Below are 18,974 nucleotides of genomic sequence, written 5' to 3' on the forward strand. Positions count from 1 at the left end.
TACTCGCGCTATTTGTATCTGGCCTCCAGCCGTCTCCCTTACAGGTGTGTGATGTGGCTTTGTTGGAACCCGTGGCCTCCTACCAGCCGCTGCCCTTGGGCACGCGACCTGGGGTGGATCCCCGCAGGCCGGGCAGCGTGCCTCAGATGCCGCGGCGAGGCCTCTGTCATCGCGCCTTAACAGAACAAGAGTAAACCTTCATTTGGGGGTCTTGGTTCGTTAGCTCTTTCAGCAGCCAGCAGTTGCAGTAAGTTTTACACACACGCTCCCAGAGATGCTTTTCTTTCCTTCCAGTTGAGTGAACGGTTATTTGTTGTAGATAATTTTGCTTTAAATGTCCTGGTTTGGCATGCAGATGCGGCCTGCGGGATTAATAGCTACTGAGGAGAGCTGCATGGTCGAGCCCACCATTAGGGGGGGCCCTTTACAGCAGTAACGGGAGAGTAGAGTAGCGTCGCCTGAGTTCCGGCAGCAGCACCACTGCCCGCTCTTCTGAAAGGAGGAAAACTCTTCCTGCCGTTTATTGTCGGTTGCTGCGGCATTTTAATATGTCATAGGCCTGAGGACTTGTCCCCGTGTCCCTGGCAGTGTTTCTGCAACCCTGTCAGAAACCTCCAGTGTGGGCCTCGCGCTGTTACTGTAGGTAACCTTTGAAGCTTCAGTTGGTTTAAATTTTATAGCTATGTTTTTCTGCAAAGCACACTAGGCCTGTGTTTCAGTTTCCTCTGAAGAGTAAATTTCAGATTAGTAGATCTTCTGACTTCAGAAGATAAAAGGGAAAAAATTCCCTTGTTTGGTGAACATTTGCTGCTTTAAAGAAGTATAGTTAGTGAGTGTTCTGAAGTCAGGGGCGATGTGTATTACAGTTGGGCGGGAAAAGTCAGCAAGTTTCTCTGCTTTTTTTTCTTTGGTATGTTATAGACATCAGATTTAAATTTAACTTGTGGGTCTTCTAAAAACATTTTAATTAGATTTTCAAAAATAAGTTAAAATGTATAGGAAAAGTTGAAGTCCTTTCTGTCCTTGCTCTAATCCTGTTCTCACGAGGGCAACCGCTAAGATGAATTTGGTGTGCTCCTTACTTTTATGTATCTGCATGGCTTTATGAGTTTGTAACTTTATCCTGTTGTTGATTTGTTGTGCAAGTCGCTTTCGTCAGACAGCGTGATGTTTCTGAGACCCTGCCTGTTTTGATACCAGTAGATCTAGTTTATTCATTTTAACTGATGAACGGTATTCCAGTGTTGGTCCGTAATTAATTCCTTTACTGATGGACATTTAGGATTCTTCAGCCCTTTGCTGTTGTGACCAGTGCTTCCACGGGCTCCTCTGCGTGTGTCCTGGCACACAAGAGCCAGTGTCTCTTTCCAGCAGTGGTTAGGAAACGTCTTCTGTAAAAGGCCAGACAGTAAATATTTAAGGCTTCAGAGCCATGCAGTGTCCGTCGTAACGTCTCATCTCTGCTGACAGGCTTGCAAACGGCTGTAGCATAGATACCAGTAAACAGATGTGTGGCTGCATTCCGATGAGACTGTATTCACAACAGCAGAACCGGGCTTGGGCCTGTGATTTGCGACCCCCGTACTTCAGAGGCCGTGCCAGACCTGGAATTGCTCTGCCAGAGTGCGGGCAGAGCTGCAGTTTCACCAGGTACTGTCAAAGGCTGTACCGATTTGTTCTCCGAGTGGAATGAAAGTGTCTGTTGCCACACTTCCGTGCAGCCACAGCCAAGATCACGATCATGCCCGTCGCCCTCAGAAATGGCCCTTGGGCATCCATCCCTCCCTCCCACCCACTTCTCTCCATGTCCCCGCCCCCCCCAGTCCCCAGCAGCCGCTCATCTGCCTTCTGTCACCTTAGTTTGCGTTCCTAGAACCGTGTATGAATGGACTCAGTTGGTATATACTTTTTATTGGGTCTGGCTCCTTTTATCCATCCTGATTATTTTGAGATATCTCCACGTTGCATCGCATATCAACAGTTCTCTTTTTCTTTTGCCGCTGAGTAGTAAGTAGTCGGCGGCATGGGTGTACCGCTGTGCGCTTACCCATGTACCAGCCAAGGAGCATCGGGGTTGTTTCCAGTTTGGGACTGTTGCAGACAAAGCTGCTGCGAACAAGTCTTTGTGTGGACAAATACTGTCATCCCTTTGGGTAAGTACTTAGGAGTGGGACTGCTGGATCATGCGGTAACCGTGTGTTCGCCTTTTTAAAACACTGCCAGACTGTCTTCCCGGGTGTCCGCACCCTCTCCATCCCAACCAGCAGTTGAGTTCCAGCTCCTGTACATGCCCATCCACACTCGGTGTGCCAATCTGTTTCATTTCTTGTGGGTTTGATTTGCATTTTCTTAGTTGCTAATGATGTTGAACGTCTTTTCTGTGCTTATTTTTCCAATTCTAATATCTTCTTTGCTAAAGTGTCCACATTTTTTTCTCCCTTTTAAAATTAGGCTGGTTGTTTTCTTCCTGTTGAGTTCTGAGAATTCTTCTTATATTCTGGATACGAGACCCTTATCAGACATGATGTGTAAATATTTTCATCCAGTCTGTGGCTTGTCTTTTCCTTCTCTTAACAGCGTCTTTCAAAGAGCAGAAGTTTAAAATTTTAAAGCAGTCAAATGTAGCGGTTTGGGGCTTCCCTGGTGGCACAGTGGTTGAGAGTCCGCCTGCTGATGCAGGGGACACGGGTTCGTGCCCCGGTCCGGGAGGATCCCACGTGCCGCGGAGCGGCTGGGCCCGTGAGCCATGGTCGCTGGGCCTGCGCGTCCGGAGCCTGTGCTCCGCGACGGGAGAGGCCCATGGGCCCGTGTACCAAAAAAAAAAAAAAAAAAAAAAAAAAGTAGCAGTTTGCTGTTTTTGTTGGTTGTGCTTTTGGTGTTGTGTCTAAGAAGTCTTGCCTAACTCTCAGTCATAGAGGTTTCTTCATATATTTTCTAGAGGTTTCATAGATTTAGGTTTTATATTTTGAGTTATTTTTGTATATAATGCGAGGTATATTGAAGTTTGTTTGTTTTTGCATATGGTATCCAAATGTTCCAGCATCATTTGTTAATTTGTCACCCTTAACAAATTTTTTTGCCAATCTGAAGGATGTACGATTGTATCTTCTTGTTTCTTTAATTTAGTATTAATAGCAACACACATCTGTTGCCTCGCTCTGTGCTAGGGGCTTTGTATTGCTTGCTCTGGCCTCATATCAACTGTCTGGTGTCGGTTCACTCACAGTCCTGTATGCAGAACTCCTGATGCCAGAAGTATTTGGATTTAGAAACGTGATGTGGTACATATACTGTATATCCTCTAATCCCTGCATGAACAGTTCCACAACAGCATGGATTAAGAGTCCCACTAAGGGGGTGGGCAGGATGCTAAAAATAACCTCACATGAGTTTTGGTGCCAAGTTTATGAAAAATCTTTCCATTTTCAGCACTTGTGGGTTTTGGAATTGACACTCTGGTTTCTTCTCGTGTGTTGCCTGTTCACATCTTTGCCCATTTTCTTTAGTGGTGTTTTTCCTTTTGTTATTGGTGTGTGTGTGTGTGTGTGTGTGTGTGTGTGTGTGTGTGTGTGTAAAATCGTGGCGTATGTCATATATCCTATAATAATAAACATCATATATGGTATGTGTTATGGTTGCATATATTACATGTGTCATGGAATAATCCCTTGTGTCTCATGCTGTAAACATCTTCCCAGTCTGTTACTTGTCTAACTTAATGTCTTTTTATATACAGAACTTTTCTATTTTGATATAAAATTTAATCAGCCTTTTTCTTTTTCTTTTTTTTGTGTGGTACGCGGGCCTCTCACTGTTGTGGCCTCTCCGGTTGCGGAGCACAGGCTCCGGACGCGCAGGCCCAGCGGCCACGGCCCCACGGGCCCAGCCGCTCCGCGGCACGTGGGATCTTCCCGGACCGGGGCACGGACCCGCGTCCCCTGCATCGGCAGGTGGACTCTCAACCGCCGCGCCACCAGGGAAGCCCCTTGGCTATTATTCTTAAACCTTTCTGGCTTTGTATGAATTTTAGAATCAGTTTGTGTGGTTCCATTAGAAACCCTATTGTGATTTTGGTTGGACTTGTCTTCATCCTTCTTGAGTTTGCGTTGGCCGCACACTCTTCCTCAGTGGAATTGGATGCACTCGCCAGCTACAGTTCACCCCTGCCCATCCTCTTGTGAACGACTCTGCTGAGATGCTCTTGTCCAGGTCACCTGCCTTCTGGTTGTTAAATCCTCCTCGTGGAATTCTCAGTCCTCATCTTACTGGAATTAGCAGTAGCACCTGATTCAGCTGGGCGCCTCCTTGATGTGCCTCCTTGCTTTGGCTCCCAGGACAGCAGCGTGCCCCTCTGGTGCCCCTGCTCCATGCCGGTCACCCCTGCTCTGTCTCCATTGCTGGTTCCTCCTCCTCTCTCCCTTTTCTTAGTGTTGGCATCTCTGTTGCTAGCTTTTCTGTTCTCTCAAACTGGTCCTTTCTGCTTTTACCTGTGGGTGGAGGAAAGCTCTGAAGCAGTAGTGGCTTAAGTGAGGTGGAAGGTCATCATGAGTCAGCCTGGAGGTGGTTGTGATCCAGACCCTCTGCCTCCTTCCTCCACGTGTGACCTCCATTCCTCAGGGCGCCTTGTGGGCCACAATGGCTGTCGGCTCTAGCCTTCATGACTGCGTTCCAGCCAGCAAGAAGGGAAAGGGAAGTAGGAGAAGGGCCCACCTCTTCTCTTTTAGGCTGTTTAATGGAAGTGAGGCACACTACTTCTACTTAACGTTATATTGGCCGGATCTTTGTCACGAAGGGGTCTGTGAAGTGACACCTTTATTCCAGGCATCCGTTTGCTTAGCTAGCAATCAGAGGTTCCATTAATACAGACTAGAACTTGCCAGATTTTCTCATTGCCTGGCATGGTCAGAAAATGATGATTTTGCAAGGCACTTGGGTAAGTGGTGGAGGCCGCCTGCCTGGCTAGGGGCCGAGGGTTCTGGAACCAGCACGGCTACCACATGTGGGCTGCACACAGGGCAGGAAGCTTTGCTGTAAGTAGGGAGATCAGACACGGGGGTCAACCAGCAGTGCCTTCCACGGTGCTTCTCTAGGAAGTTGCTTATTTCATGCACATTTTACAGAGTCATGGCAAAAAGATGTTTCAAGATACTTTTATGATTTAAAAAATATATCTATAGTTATAGTTTTCCTTTTCTTCCAAAAGTTTTGCGTCTTTTTTCCTTTGATAAGACTTTGAAAAACCTATTGAAGGAGACACCCTCTAGCAAAGAATCAACTTTTGGTTTTGTAGATACTCACTTTTATTTTCATTTCATTGATATCTACTCTTCATTCTTCCTCTTAATTTCTTTGGGTGTTTAGTTTTTCTAGCCTCTTGAGTAAAAGATACAACTCATTTATTTTTAGTCTTTGTCATTTTAAACAAATATATTTAAGACTGTACATCTCCCTCTAAGCATGCTTTATATCCTTAAGTTTAAAATTTTTTGAATACTAAAAACTCCTTGAATTTTAATATGAAGTAGTTGGTTGTTATTTCTTCTTTAACATGTGGGCTATTCAGGAGTCTGGTCTTTAGTTTTTAAACATAAAGGTTTTTACAAAGTTTATTTATTTTTTTTTAACAGTATCTAATATAGTTGCATGCTCAAAGAATTTGGTCTGTATGATGTTGATTATTTGGAATTGAGACTTTCTTTGTGGCCTAGTTTGTGGTCAGTTTTTATAAATGTTTCAGAGTGCTTGCAGAGTATGTTTACTTTCTCTCCTTGGTGTCCACACTTCAGTGCACACTGTTGATTTCACGGAGAGGTGATTGGACGACTGTGTGCAGACCGTATCTATCTATGATCATTATTGATTTATATGTATTAATCATAATATTAATTGTTTATCTTCTCTATCTTATTCAAAAATTCAAATAGTAGGTGTTTTCTCTGCTCTCACATAACTTGTAGTGTGCCCTTAGTTTTGGTACTTTTTATTTTTTTGGAAGGAGCATTTTTTTCAATGCTAAGGAAATACATATTTGTAATCTGGGCATCTCTCCAGCCTGTCTTTGAAGTTTTGTTGGAAGAAAAGCCGTTTCTTATTGTGCTAATGGACTTGAGGAATACATTATAGAATAAATATGTGAGTCAGATTGCTTTGAGCATTTTCTTCATCATCCTGACTTACTTGCTCTCTTTTCAAGAGGAAATATAAACTTTGTTAATAGTAAGATATTAGCCCATGCCAAGTATTTTTTTCCTTCAGATTTATGAAGTTTTTGAAAAACAACCAGAAAAGCAGTTTTATTGCAGTGTTCCTTATGCTTTAAAAATGCTTGCTTTTTAAGCTTTATAAATGAAGATGCTTTGGAGAATAACCAGCAATGTCAAGGATGGTTCACTCAGTTTAAAGTACCATTTAAAGATTTCTCACTCCTAATTTTTCAATCTCCTTTTATACAGTCTTCTCTCGGGTGTTTTTTCATTTTATATCTGTTCTGTGAATGTTAAAGTTCAGATGCTTTTTCTTTTCATTTAAATTCTTTATTTTGAAATAGACTCAGAGAGTCTATTTCTCTTTGTAGATTTCTTTCTCTTTGTTTATTTAAAGTTTTGGTGATTTTACTCTCTTCATCTTCCCGGTCACATAAACCATGTATTGTACTGGGACTGCTAGAGGTCATACATCTCTTCAGATGAGAACCTGAGCGTATGTTGAATTGGACCTGCATGTATGTATTTCACTGCCCTTCTGAAGGACAGCTGTCATATGGACCTAAGGTAGCACCCACACGTCATAGAGATTATGGATGACTGTCTTAAAGAAGAACTTATTTGGGCATATGAGAACCTCTTGTATCTTGAAATGCCTCTTGATGGATAAAATGATCTTATCACAAACATGTTATATTTTAATTGTAATAAGTAGAATATAGCTAATAGTAATTACCTAAATTCTTATATGAAAATCAGGGGTTTCGGTCGTATTCTCTTTTACTTTGGTGATCTGAATAGATCGTCAAGTTATTTCTTATTTTGATAGCTAGATGGTGCAATTTCATTACAAATTCCTTAATCATGTTAGAAAAAAATGCTATTCCAAATCCCTGCTTAACTGAAATTCTGCACCTGATAAATGTATTCTTTTTTTTTTTTTTTTTAATGTGGTGTGCGGGCCTCTCACTGTTGTGGCCTCTCCCATTGCGGAGCACAGGCTCCGGACGCGCAGGCCCAGCGGACATGGCTCACGGTCCCAGCCGCTCTGCGGCATGTGGGATCTTCCTGGACCGGGGCACGAACCCGTGTCCCCTGCATCAGCAGGCGGACTCTCAACCACTGCGCCCCCAGGGAAGCCCTGATAAATATATTCTTAGTTTGGAAGTTCATGGTCCTAGTATTTTTGGATGTTCTTTTGCTAAGAATATTGTTCCTGTTTAAATTGCTATGAAAGGAATAAAAGGGGACGTATACTACGATATTTCTTCACTGGTGAGACTTTAATAGCTAAACTGGGGAACCACTGAAATTGATTGTAATCATGAAGAGTTATAGGGTTTTTGTATTTCTTTCTTTCTTTATTTGGAAATAAGGGGATAGTTTTATGTTCCCAAGTAGTGCAGTGTTTTCCAATACACAGGCTGGGGGAGTTGGAGTTTTGGATATAAGATTAAAACAGAATTATCAACAGTATCACTTCAGAATACTTACAGATAATATACCATGGATAAATTATAGACCACAAAAGTGGTTTAGGAACCATCAAAACATTATATGTATCTGAATCTTGTGAAGATAATTATGAGGACATAGGCCTTCTCTGTATATCCTGTGATGTGGTTTGTTATGTGGATGAGGAAACTTTACCTGAAAAAATATATATGTGACTTAACAATTTGGATTATAAGAATTAGTTATAGTCTTATAAACATTTCCACGTTGAATGGTCATCATCTTCTCTTTAATATGTTTACTGAGTGAATGATAATGTGACAAATAAATATTTTTACTCAAAATGTCAACTTAAAATTCATGTCATATTATATCTATACTTTCCTAGGTTTTAGTTCTGTCGCGATAAGTAATTTTGGCCTCAATTCCAAAGTTCTGTGCTTTGCATAAAAAATATCTTTAGTTTGATTGATTTTGACAGCCTAAGTCTGCAGATGGACATTCAGTTACTAAGTAGTACGGACCCTGGGGTTTAACTATACTCACCGTGACACGTTAATGAGCGCAGGAGGGACTTGTGCTGTGGAAGCCACAGGGGGGACGTCAGTTGGTTAGGGTTAGGATTCAGAGTGAGTTTAGACCAATGGACTATAGAAAAGGTCTGGGGAGCAGAAAGTAGATAAATCAGAGAGATTTCGTCACACGTCACAGAAGCTCCAGCTGCCAGACTCTGGCTCTGTCGACAGGAAGAGACTGCAGTTGCGCTGCCCTGACTGAAGGGTAACTCTCGCTAGTTTGTGGAGGTAGGAAGACTAGAAAATATCCATGAGATGTCACGAAACTGTTTTTTAAGGAAACAAAAAAAAAAAAATAGAAATCAAGGCTTACAAGGAGTGGCGTAAAAATGATCTAATAGCTGAGCCACTGCCGGCTCAGCCTGCCTGGGCCGGTCTGCCGGTGCAGGTCTGGCCTGGTCCCCTGAAACCCAGCCCAGAGCAGCCTTGCAGGGCGGGTCCCCAGGTGTCTCTGCTGGTCCAGGTGGACTGCAGGTCTGTGGGTGACAGAGGTAGGAGAGCCGCGTTCCCCATGCAGCATCTCCTGTAGTCTCACCACCTTGCTCAGAGCCCTGCCCGGTACCATCGACGATTTACAGTGGGCCCTCTGCACCCACGGGGTCTGAATCCGCAGATTCAACCAAACTCAGACAGAAGATATTTCAAGAAAAAAAATCCAGAAAGTTCCAAAAATCAAAACTTAAATTTGCAGTGCTGGCAACTGTTTGCATGGCATTTACATTAAATTTACAGCTATTTACATAGCATTTATACTGTATTAGGTGTTGTAAATAATCTAGAGGTGATTTAAAGTATACGGGAGGATGTGCCTTGGTTCTATGCAAATACTTCGCCATTTTACATAAGGGACTTAAGCATCTGAAGATTTTGGTGTCTGGGGTTGGGGGGTGGTCCTGAGCCAATCCCCGGATACTGGGGGAGGACTGCACTGCTGAGGAAGTTGGGGTCCGGGCGTCTACGTACCTTGCTGAGGTCTCATGCCCAAGGCCTGGGGCCAGCTCTTATTCCACTCCTGGGCAGAGGGTCTTAATGCAGTAGGGCCTGTGGGCTGCTTGGGGACACATCTCAGATTCACCAGAACCCCCCCACACACACCAGTTTGCAGGGACAGAACCTGTGCTTTGTGGATTGGGTGGAGCAGCTCGTTCCTATAACTGGTTTAACCCTGAAATCCCATATTTCTTTGTCTTCACTTTAAACAAAGACATTTATTTACTGGTAACTATTGTTATTCTTAGTTATTTTTGTCCATCCTGAAACATACCCATTTGTGCTTACTGTTTTAAGTGAGAAACACATTTATTTTACTTTGCTAGTTCCTGTCTCTTTATTGTTCCTGTGTGTTTACTTATGACTTGAAAAGCAGCTTCCAGGGAAGCACTGTTGCTGGAAGGACCAGACCTGGATGAATAAATTAGGTTTCCTTGAGTTTCTAATGTAATCTGGGTCACGTGGCCATGTCAGCGACCCGAGCTGGAGGAACCAAGAGCACGGCCCTGCCGCTGTCCCGGGGTCCGGTCACCGGGGTGCTGTAGGGTCAGGGAAAACTGAAATACTTGGCATCGAATACTTGATTGCCTGCTTACAGCAGTGAGGCACGTATAATTTTTCATACTGGAGCATTATCAAGGTTTTCTGATCAAATCTGTAAAACATTCCTTCTGGCCGAAGACCTCTCCCCAGCAGGCGGAACCCTTTAATGACTAATAAAGCCCTTCCTTCCATAATCCTTGTCACAGAGGCCAGGACTGATGACCACTTAGTGAAGGGCTGGTTTTGTGTCAGGGTTTTGCTCTACATAAGCTATAAATTTTAGAGAATATTCTTAAATCCCTTAAAGAAAAAAGATCTTAACATAAAGTGGAAATGTGTATTTTTTAGACATTGCTCTTTATAAATTATTTACAAATAAATACACTGTATCCTAATACTCTTCCATGTGTACTCCATATTACAAACAAGATGTGTTATAAAAGTTTTATTTGTTAGGTTTTGAAACTCAGGGGTAATTTCCGCATATTAATATTTTTGAAACTGATTAGGTTTCCAGGTAGCTTTTAAAAGCTTTATCGTACTACAAATAGAGTCACTTGCAGTGAAAAATGATAGACAGTTACGTTGTAATAGTAACAGCTAAACAAGGCAAAGAAAATACTGTTAAACAATTTTAAAAGCGACTTTTGCAGAAGAGCAGATTTAGAAGCAGGTCAGACATGTCGAGCTGTGAGGCCCCCTCTTGAGCACTTTCCTCACTTCAGAGATGACTGATGGGGGTGTTCCATGTGAAAAAGGAGTGTGTGTCACGGTCCTCCTTCCAGGGCCCCTCCCGCTCCACTCCTCTGGTTGGTCTTGGCTCCGCCTTCAGCCCTCGAGTGGGTGAAGCCGGCTTAGGTCCTAGGGAAGGAAGGCCCTCTCCGAAGCCCATCCTGGGGTGGCAGCAGTAGTCATCGTGCCCCAGAGTTGCTGAGCTTGTGGGCCAGGCCCTGAGCCGCGTGCCTGGATACGTTGCCACAGTTAATTCTCACAGTAATCTTACACTTAGAGAAAAGTTGCACGTACAAGGCAAAGAAGTTTCCCCTCTGAACTCTCGGAGAACAAACTGCTGATATCACTCCTGGATACTTTCCTGAATAAGCTCTCTGAACAAGGGCATTCTCATCACTACAACAGGGCCACCTTCCCCAGGAAATGAGCACTGCTGCATGGCTACCGTCTTGGTAGCCACCATCTTGGGTGGGAATAGCCCAGAAGAAAGGCCTGCCCTTCTCACTGGCTCCTTTCACGGGGCCCGTGTTTTCCTCTGTCCCCGTTACTGCTAGCGCTGCCTCGGATCTCGGTGTCTGCCAGGCTTCTCCACTGTCAAGTTACTGTGTGTAATAAATAATACTTTGTGGGGAAGTGCTTTGGAGCCACGTAAGTATCCTGTTCTTCGCTAACTTTCAATTTAATTATTTATATCACTATGGGCTCATGGTTTCCAATTTAGTTTTATCGTTATTTTGACGCTCACATGGCCTCTGCTTTGGCCAGTGGGGGCTCCTTCAGACTGGCTTCTGTGTGCTTTCATTCTGCCCCTGTCATTCTTTGAGTTCTTCCTTTCTTTCTGGTTCACCAAGACGTTCTAGGCCTTGCCTGTACTTTCCCTGCCTCAGCCCCGGCATGAGCCGTTTCTCCTGGTTCCTTGCAGTGGAGAAGTGTCTTTAGAAACCAAGATCTGCTCACTAGGTGTGCTCACTGCTTTTGAAGTGTTTCTACTCTCAGGCCCTCTCGTTGGTCAGAGCTAAAGAGAAAAAGTGTGTGAGTGTGTGTGTGTTCCAGTTTTCTGTTTCTGTATCTGTATTTCTCTTCTCCAACAGTGTGAGACCTGGCTCTCATTATCTTTTGTAGGTGGACTTACACGTGAATCCCCCTTGCACATAACCGGTCCCCGTTGCTGCTGTTAACCCTGGCCTGTGTGGCTGCCCTCTTCACCCACCTTGGGTTCCAACAGCCCTCGCGGGAACACGGGTGTGACCGCTGCCCGGTGGACCAGCTCCCCGTCACTCCTGGCCTGGCCGGTCTCCCCGCATGGGTGCCCTCTCCGCAGCCTGCGTTGACTGCTGCTCCCTTCCTCCCTTTCCGCTCCCCGCCCCGGGCCCCCAGGCTTGCCCTCCCGTGCAGATGCTTTCTTTGCTCTGCCCACCTCATGGTTTCAGGGCTGAATGGTTTAGGAGGGAAAGGGGCCGGGAAAGGCCACTTACTCACGTTCCCTCGGAACGGCATCTCAAAAGGTGAGGACCTGTGCAACTCATTTCCCCCTCCCGTGGCTCGCATAGTATCGGACATAAGGAAGTGACCACTACCTGTTGACTAGGTGAATTGCAGAGCTACTGAACAAAAGTTAGAAGAGAAAAGAGGGACATGGAAGAGAAGGAAAGCTAAGACGCGAGGAAGCCCTTGGCAGAGATGAAATGAACAGGAGGGGCAGCAGCCTCGGGAGCCGCACACTAACTGCTGGGTGGCGCTTCCAGCCCCTCCACTGGAGCTCTCCTGGCGCAAAGCCCCGGATGGCCTGGCCGCAGGCCGCCGGGCGGTGGGGAGCCAGGCACAGCCCTCTTGCTCTGTGGTTTTCTGCGACGACTTGGAAGTTTGTGGTTTGAACAGTAATTCCGATTTCCAAGTAAAGTGTGATAGGCGTGACGCGTACATGGTTTTCTGACCTAGATTAACGTGATGTTAAGCATAAAAGTATGCTTTTTAAAAGGTGCTTTGGTACTTTCACAAAAGCGAGAAGCTTAACCTGCGGTGGGCCTGCACTTAAAAGGGCTGTTACGTTCTGGGTAAAGAGAGAACTCACAATATTGGCAGTATTGTTGGGATTGAGGTGGTTTTTTTGTTGTTTGTTTGTTTTTAACTATTCTATATGTATACCGTAGGGCAAGAAACAATAGGCTCTTTTCAAAGGAGCCAAAGTCAGATTTGCTTTCACACTTCTCAGCAGCCCTAAATACCTGAAGAAAATGGAATAATAATAGTGGTTATAGCATTTGGAGAGAAACAGATTGACCCAAGATTCTTACTATTTAGTCAGGTTGGCATCTCATACGCAGAAATAATGAAAGACATACCCAGATAATGCAAGGGCTCAAAAAATATTGCTCTTGGATTCTTCTTGGAAAAAATGATTGCCTAAAATATAGTCTATCTAGATAACTAAGAGATCAAAAAATGCCCAGGCCCACCCCTCTGGAAAGGGGAAGGTAGGCCTGGCCAGTGCAGGAGCCACTGGTCAGATGCATTTGGGCACCCGGAAGTGGCTGGTCTGAACTGAAAAGTGTGCCATAAGCTTAACAGACGCAGCGGGTTTAGAAGACGTAGAAGGAAAGAAGACAGAAACCATCTCGTTAGTAATTTTTATATTGACTGCATGTTGAAACAAGATTTTGGACAATGTTAGTTAAAAATTTATTGACATTAATTTCACCTATTTCTTTTCCCTTTTTAAACGAAACTAGAAGAAAACGTTAGGTTATGTATGTGTCTCACACGTTTGTAGTGGGCATCATTGGTGTGAACAACATGAATTAAAACTGAGCGTTAAAACCAGTTAAGCAAAGAGAATTTGAATGGGCTACAGAATTAAATGTGAAATCCTTAAGACAGCTTTCAAAACATCAGTTTTATAGAAAGATAACACAGTAGCAGGTAGTGGGGTAGAGAGTCAAGGGAGGTCAAGTCGCATGAAAGGCGTCGTTTATTCACAGCTTTTCCTTGTCCTTCTTCAGTGTCTCTTGATTACTCAGTTCTTAGTTTTAATCTAGTCAAATTTCTCAGCCTTACCCCTTATCGTTAGTGCTTTCTGTGTCTTCGTTAAGAAATCCTTGTCTCTGCTAAGGCCAGAAAGGTATTTATTCTCTTTAAAAAACGAATGCTTTGTTATGACATTTAAGTCCTTGATCCATGTGGCGTTGATTTTTCTGTATTCCTTGAGGTAGAGCTATAATTTTTCCCCCCAGTTTTTCCTCCTCTCCACACTGATCTGTGATGCTGCCTCTGCTGTATATGAAGGCTCTTCCTGGATTCTCTACACGAGAGGCTAGCAAACGTTTTCTGTGAAGGGCCAGATAGTAAATATTTTTGGCTATTGAGAGCCGTGCGGTCTGTGCCCAGTACTCAACGTGGCCATTGTAGTGAAAGCAGCCATAGACAACACGCGCGTGAACGTATCCATAAATAAACTTCTATTTATGGACACTGAAATGTGAATTTTATAGGACTTCCGTGTGTGTCACAGAGTATTATTAAATATTTTTTCAAGTGTTTAAGAAAGTGAAAGGTCACCATTCTCAGCCCATGGGCCATATGAAAAGCAGGCGGTGGGCCAGGCTGCGGGCTGCGAGCTACACTGCCTTGCTGGCCCTGCCCTGTCCACCCTGCTTCAGTCCCTGTAGCTTTATAATAAGGCCCCACGCACGTCTGGGAGTTTGGCTGTTACTGGCCTTTTCCACTGCCATGTAAACGTTCTAACCGGCTTCTTGAGTTCAGTGGGCGTGTTCATGCACAAGATTCTGCATTTATTTAGCCTTCTTTTGGGTCTTTCCGTAAATGTTGAGGATCTTCTCTGTAGAGATTGTGCACATCTCTTGTTAGATTCTGTCTGGGTACTCCAGAGTTCGTTAAGTTATTGTAAGTGCTGTATGGTTTTTTTTTTTTGCGGTATGCGGGCCTCTCACTGTTGGGGCCTCTCCTGTTGCGGAGCACAGGCTCCGGACACGCAGGCTCAGCGGCCACGGCTCACGGGCCCAGCCGCTCCGCAGCACGTGGGATCCTCCCGGACCGGGGCGCGAACCCACGTCCCCCGCGTCGGCAGGTAGACTCTCAACCGCTGCGCCACCAGTGAAGCCCTAAGTGCTGTATGTTTAAAAACTGTTTTCTGTTTGTTGCTGGTAGGTAGGAGTGCTGTTGATTCATAACCAGCTTCCTCGATAAACTGATTAACTTCAAAATGCGTCTGTCGATGCTTTTATGGTCTATGCTGTAATAGCCACTGGATACTAAGGTAGCTGATATTGAGATGCAGATGGTGGCAGAGGGGGGGCTCCAGGAGGCTAAGGGACTGGTCAGCGCGCAACGGGGACTCCCACCCAGGCCTTCTGACCCCAGCCTGTGTGCCATCTCGAGTCAAGGCGGCTTTACCTCCTCCTTTCCTGTCCTCACGGTTTTCTTTATAGGGTCTAATTGCTCTGCCAGGGGTAGTAATGAAATAGTAGTAGTGAGAGTGAGCAACCTTGTTTCCTTCCTGATGTTTAATGGACATGCTTCTAGAAGTTATCCCTTCCTGATATTGTTGTAGCAAAAACAAGTTGAGAAAGTACGATTTTTCCCAGTATGGGGCTTTTATCTTGAATGGGTGTTGATTTTATTCAGTGTTCTTTCCGCATTGATTAAGATGATTCTGTTGTCTCTTTTTAATTTGATAAATATCATATATAGCTTTTCTCATATTAAACTATTCTTACATTCCTGGTATAAAACCAGCATTGCTATGATATGCTATCCTTTTTATCCACTACTAGATTCTAGTTGCTGATTAGTATTTTTCCACTTATATTCGTGGGTGAAATGGGCCCCTGATTTTCTTCCTCATGTGGTCTTCATCTTGTTTTTGTCCCCAGGTTAAGAATGAATTGGGGAGTGTCCTTTTCTTCTCTCTGGAAGAGACTGTAGATGATGGAATGATATATTTCTTCACAATTTGGTGGGACTCACCTGTGAAACCATCTGAGTGTGGTGTTTCTTTTGTGGGAAAAATTTTAACTACTGCTTTTATTTTTGTATTAATTATGGGCGTATTCAGGCTTCTATTTATTCCTGAGTCAGTTCTGGTTATTTATTTCTTTTGAACTATCAAGCTTATTGCAAAAAAGCATTTAAAAAAAATTTATTTATTTTATTATTTTATTCTTTTTTCGGCTGTGTTGGGTCTTCGTTGCTGTGCGTGGGCTTTTCTCTGGTTGTGGCGAGCGGAGGCTACTCTTTGTTGCCATGTGCGGGCTTCTCATTGCGGTGGCTTCTGTTGTTGCGGAGCACGGGCTCTAGGCGTGCAGGCTTTGGTAGTTGTGGCACACGGGCTCAGTAGTTGTGGCTCGCAGGCTCTAGAGCTCGGGCTCAGTAGTTGTGGTGCACGGTCCCAGCTGCTCCGCGGCATGTGGGATCTTCCTGGACCAGGGCTGAAACCTCTGCCCCCAGCATTGGCGGGCAGACTCCCAACCACTGCGCCACCAGGGAAGCCCGCAAAAAAGCTTTTGATAGAACTCTTAAACATCTGCTCTATTTGTAGTTTAGGTGGTTTTTTTTTTTTTTTTAATTAATAATATTACTGGGTTTCCCTGGTGGCGCAGTGGTTGAGAGTCTGCCTGCCGATGCAGGGGACATGGATTCGTGCCCCAGTCTGGGAGGATCCCACGTGCCTCCGGGCAGCTGGGCTCGTGAGCCGTGGCCACTGGGCCTGAGCGTCCGGAACCTGTGCTCCGCGATGGGAGAGGCCACAGCAGTGAGAGGCCCGCGTACCGCTAAAATAAATAAATAAATAAAATAATAATAATAATAATATCACTTATTTGTGCTTTTTCCTTTTTTTTTTTAAATCACTTTTTACAGAAATTTGTCTGTCACTCTCTTAAAACCACCAAATTGTGGCTTTGTTGATCTTCACTTTGTATCTTTGATTTTACTTTTTGCTAATATTTCAGGTTTTCTTTATTTCCTTCCTTCTACTCTTTGAGTTTATTCTGTTTTGTTTTGTTTTTTAATTTCTTAAGTTGGACACTTGTTACTCGTTTTTATTTAGCCTTTTAAAAAAACCTTAATATAAACTTGTTTGATGATTATAAGTTATTTTGTTTTAGAAGTCAGTATTCAGGACGTCCCTGGTGGTCCAGTGGTTAAGACTGCGATTCCACTGCAAGGGGCACGGGTTCCTCCCTGCTCAGGGAACTGAGATCCTGCACAGCACACAGCGCAGCCAAAGAAGAAACAAGTCAGTGTTCATTCACTCACCAGCCATTTATTGATCACCTGCCATATCCTGGGCACTGTTCTAGGCATCAAATCAGAAATGGATGTTAAATGCTATCAAATATCTTCTTGGCAACTGTTGAGATGATCATATGTTAATAGAATTCCTAATGTTGAGCAATTCTTACATTCCTAAAATAACCTTTGCTTGGTCATAGATTATTATTTGTCCACTGCAGAACGATATGCAATTTACTACTGTTTTAAAATAGAAGTTTGTATCTTTATTCAAGTGAAATTAACCGGGGGTGTTTGTTCGAATGTGTCTGTGTGTTGTCATTAGGTGTTACTATCAAGGTTATGCTGGTTTTGTGAAATTCGTGTTTTTCCTGTGCCCTACACAGTTGAAGTCAGAGGAGTGATCTGGTTCCCAGAGGTTTGAGGGAGCCTTGAGGCTGGGTGCCCTCCCTTCCCCTCGGCCGCAGGTTGGTCCCCTCGGGGGCTCCTCTCCCCAGGGCCGTTATCAGAAGCAGGAGCTCACGTCTTATCCGACGACAGCTTGAGAACCAGTAGCTCGGAGCTCACAGGGTTTCCTGGTCCCCAGCTGCTGACCGTCACAGGGTCACGGGCTCTTGCCTGCAGGGCACATAGGTCACGGGTAGCGAGGCCTGGGTACGGCTCCTTCTCCTACACACATGGGTCAGCTTGCCCTCCCCCACCCCCACCCCGGAAGCCCTGGGAGGGGCACTAGGTGCAGCTGCCCGGCGGGGGCTCGGCGGGATCCCAGAGCTGAGGTTCGTCCCCTCTGCGCTCCCTCCTTCTGTCTTTCTGTAGGAGGTGGGGCCGGGCTGGTGTCAGGGTGTCAGGGAGTCATGAGCGGCTTGCTTTCCTGATCGCTTTCCTGCGGGCAAGTCGCCTCCTCCCCTGGCTTGTGCTGGGCACCACAGTTATCTGCGGGTGGCTTCCGGCCCAGAGGCCGCGTGGCCAGTATCAGGACCTGTCACGGAAACCCCCTTTCAAGTCCCCGCTCACATGTCGCCTCTTCAGAGAGGCCTTCCCTGCCCGCCGGCTACACCAGTCCTCCCTCCAGCCCCTCACCCATGAGCGTCCGACCCGACTGTTTTCTTCACGGCGTCGGTGGCTCACTGGAATTGTAGGATGTGTTTGGGGGCTGACTTGAGTGCTGGAGGAGTGAAGAATAATGAGTCCTGGCTGTTCCGTCCGTGTCTGCAGGGCGCCTGCAGCGCTCTTGCTGCTGTCCTCAGCACCCTCAGGGTGTCTGGGACCCGCGTGCTTTCTGTGAATTTCCTTTGCCCTCCTAGCCTTGGACACACTCTTATGCTCATCATGAGTTCTGTGAAGTTTATCTTCTGCTGCAGACCTCTGATATCCCGTTACTTCCAGTTATGGGTTTGAGTGTTGATTTCTTCTCCATTTCACATGCCAGCCGTGAAATTCACTGGGGTCATAGCCCAGTAACTGCCTTTGGGGGTTAATGGTTAATTTGGCCGTGATATTGATTGATTGATTGCGGTCCGCGGGCCTCTCACCGTTGTGGCCTCTCCCGTTGTGGAGCACAGACTCCGGACGCGCAGGCTCAGCGGCCATGGCTCACGGGCCCAGCCGCTCCGTGGCACGTGGGGTCTTCCCGGACTGGGGCACGAAGCCGGGTCCCCTGCATCGACAGGCGGACTCTCAACCACCGCGCCACCAGGGAAACCCTGGGTATGATTATTTTATATGATGTTTTTAGAGCCATTAAATATGGTAAGAATTTAGAAGTCTAAATATGAAAAAATAAAACTGGAGCCAGAATTATAAGGACAGATTGGAGCAATAAGCTCAATAGAAAATGATAAATATTTTAGCAAGACATTTAAAGTAGCAAATTCGGGGCTCCCCTGGTGGTGGCAGTGGTTAAGAATCCGCCTGCCAATGCAGGGGACACAGATTCGAGCCCTGGTCCGGGAAGATCCCACATGCTGCAGAGCAACTAAGCCCGTGTGCCACAACTTCTGAGCCTGAGCTCTAGGGCCCGCGAGCCACAACTACTAAAGCTGTGTGCCTAGAGCCCGTGCTCCGCAGCAAGAGAAGCCACTGCAATGAGAAGCCCGTGCTCTGCAACAAAGAGTAGCCCCGCTCACCGCAACTAGAGAAAGCCTGCGTGCAGCAACGAAGACCCAAAGCAGCCAAAAATAAATAAATAAATAAAATAATTTTTTTTTTTAAAGTAGCAAGTTCAGGC

The 18,974-nt window shown here is 45.3% G+C and overlaps 1 protein-coding gene across 9 annotated transcripts in view; it reads left to right on the plus strand.

The window, feature by feature from the left end:
• Positions 1-18,974, plus strand: part of TRAF3IP1 (TRAF3 interacting protein 1) — a 66,564-nt gene that overhangs the window by 30,370 nt on the left and 17,220 nt on the right. The gene's annotated exons all lie outside the window — the stretch shown is intronic.

This window comes from Kogia breviceps, chromosome 2 (genome assembly GCF_026419965.1).
Source record: "Kogia breviceps isolate mKogBre1 chromosome 2, mKogBre1 haplotype 1, whole genome shotgun sequence".
Classification (NCBI taxonomy): Eukaryota; Metazoa; Chordata; class Mammalia; order Artiodactyla; family Physeteridae; genus Kogia; species Kogia breviceps.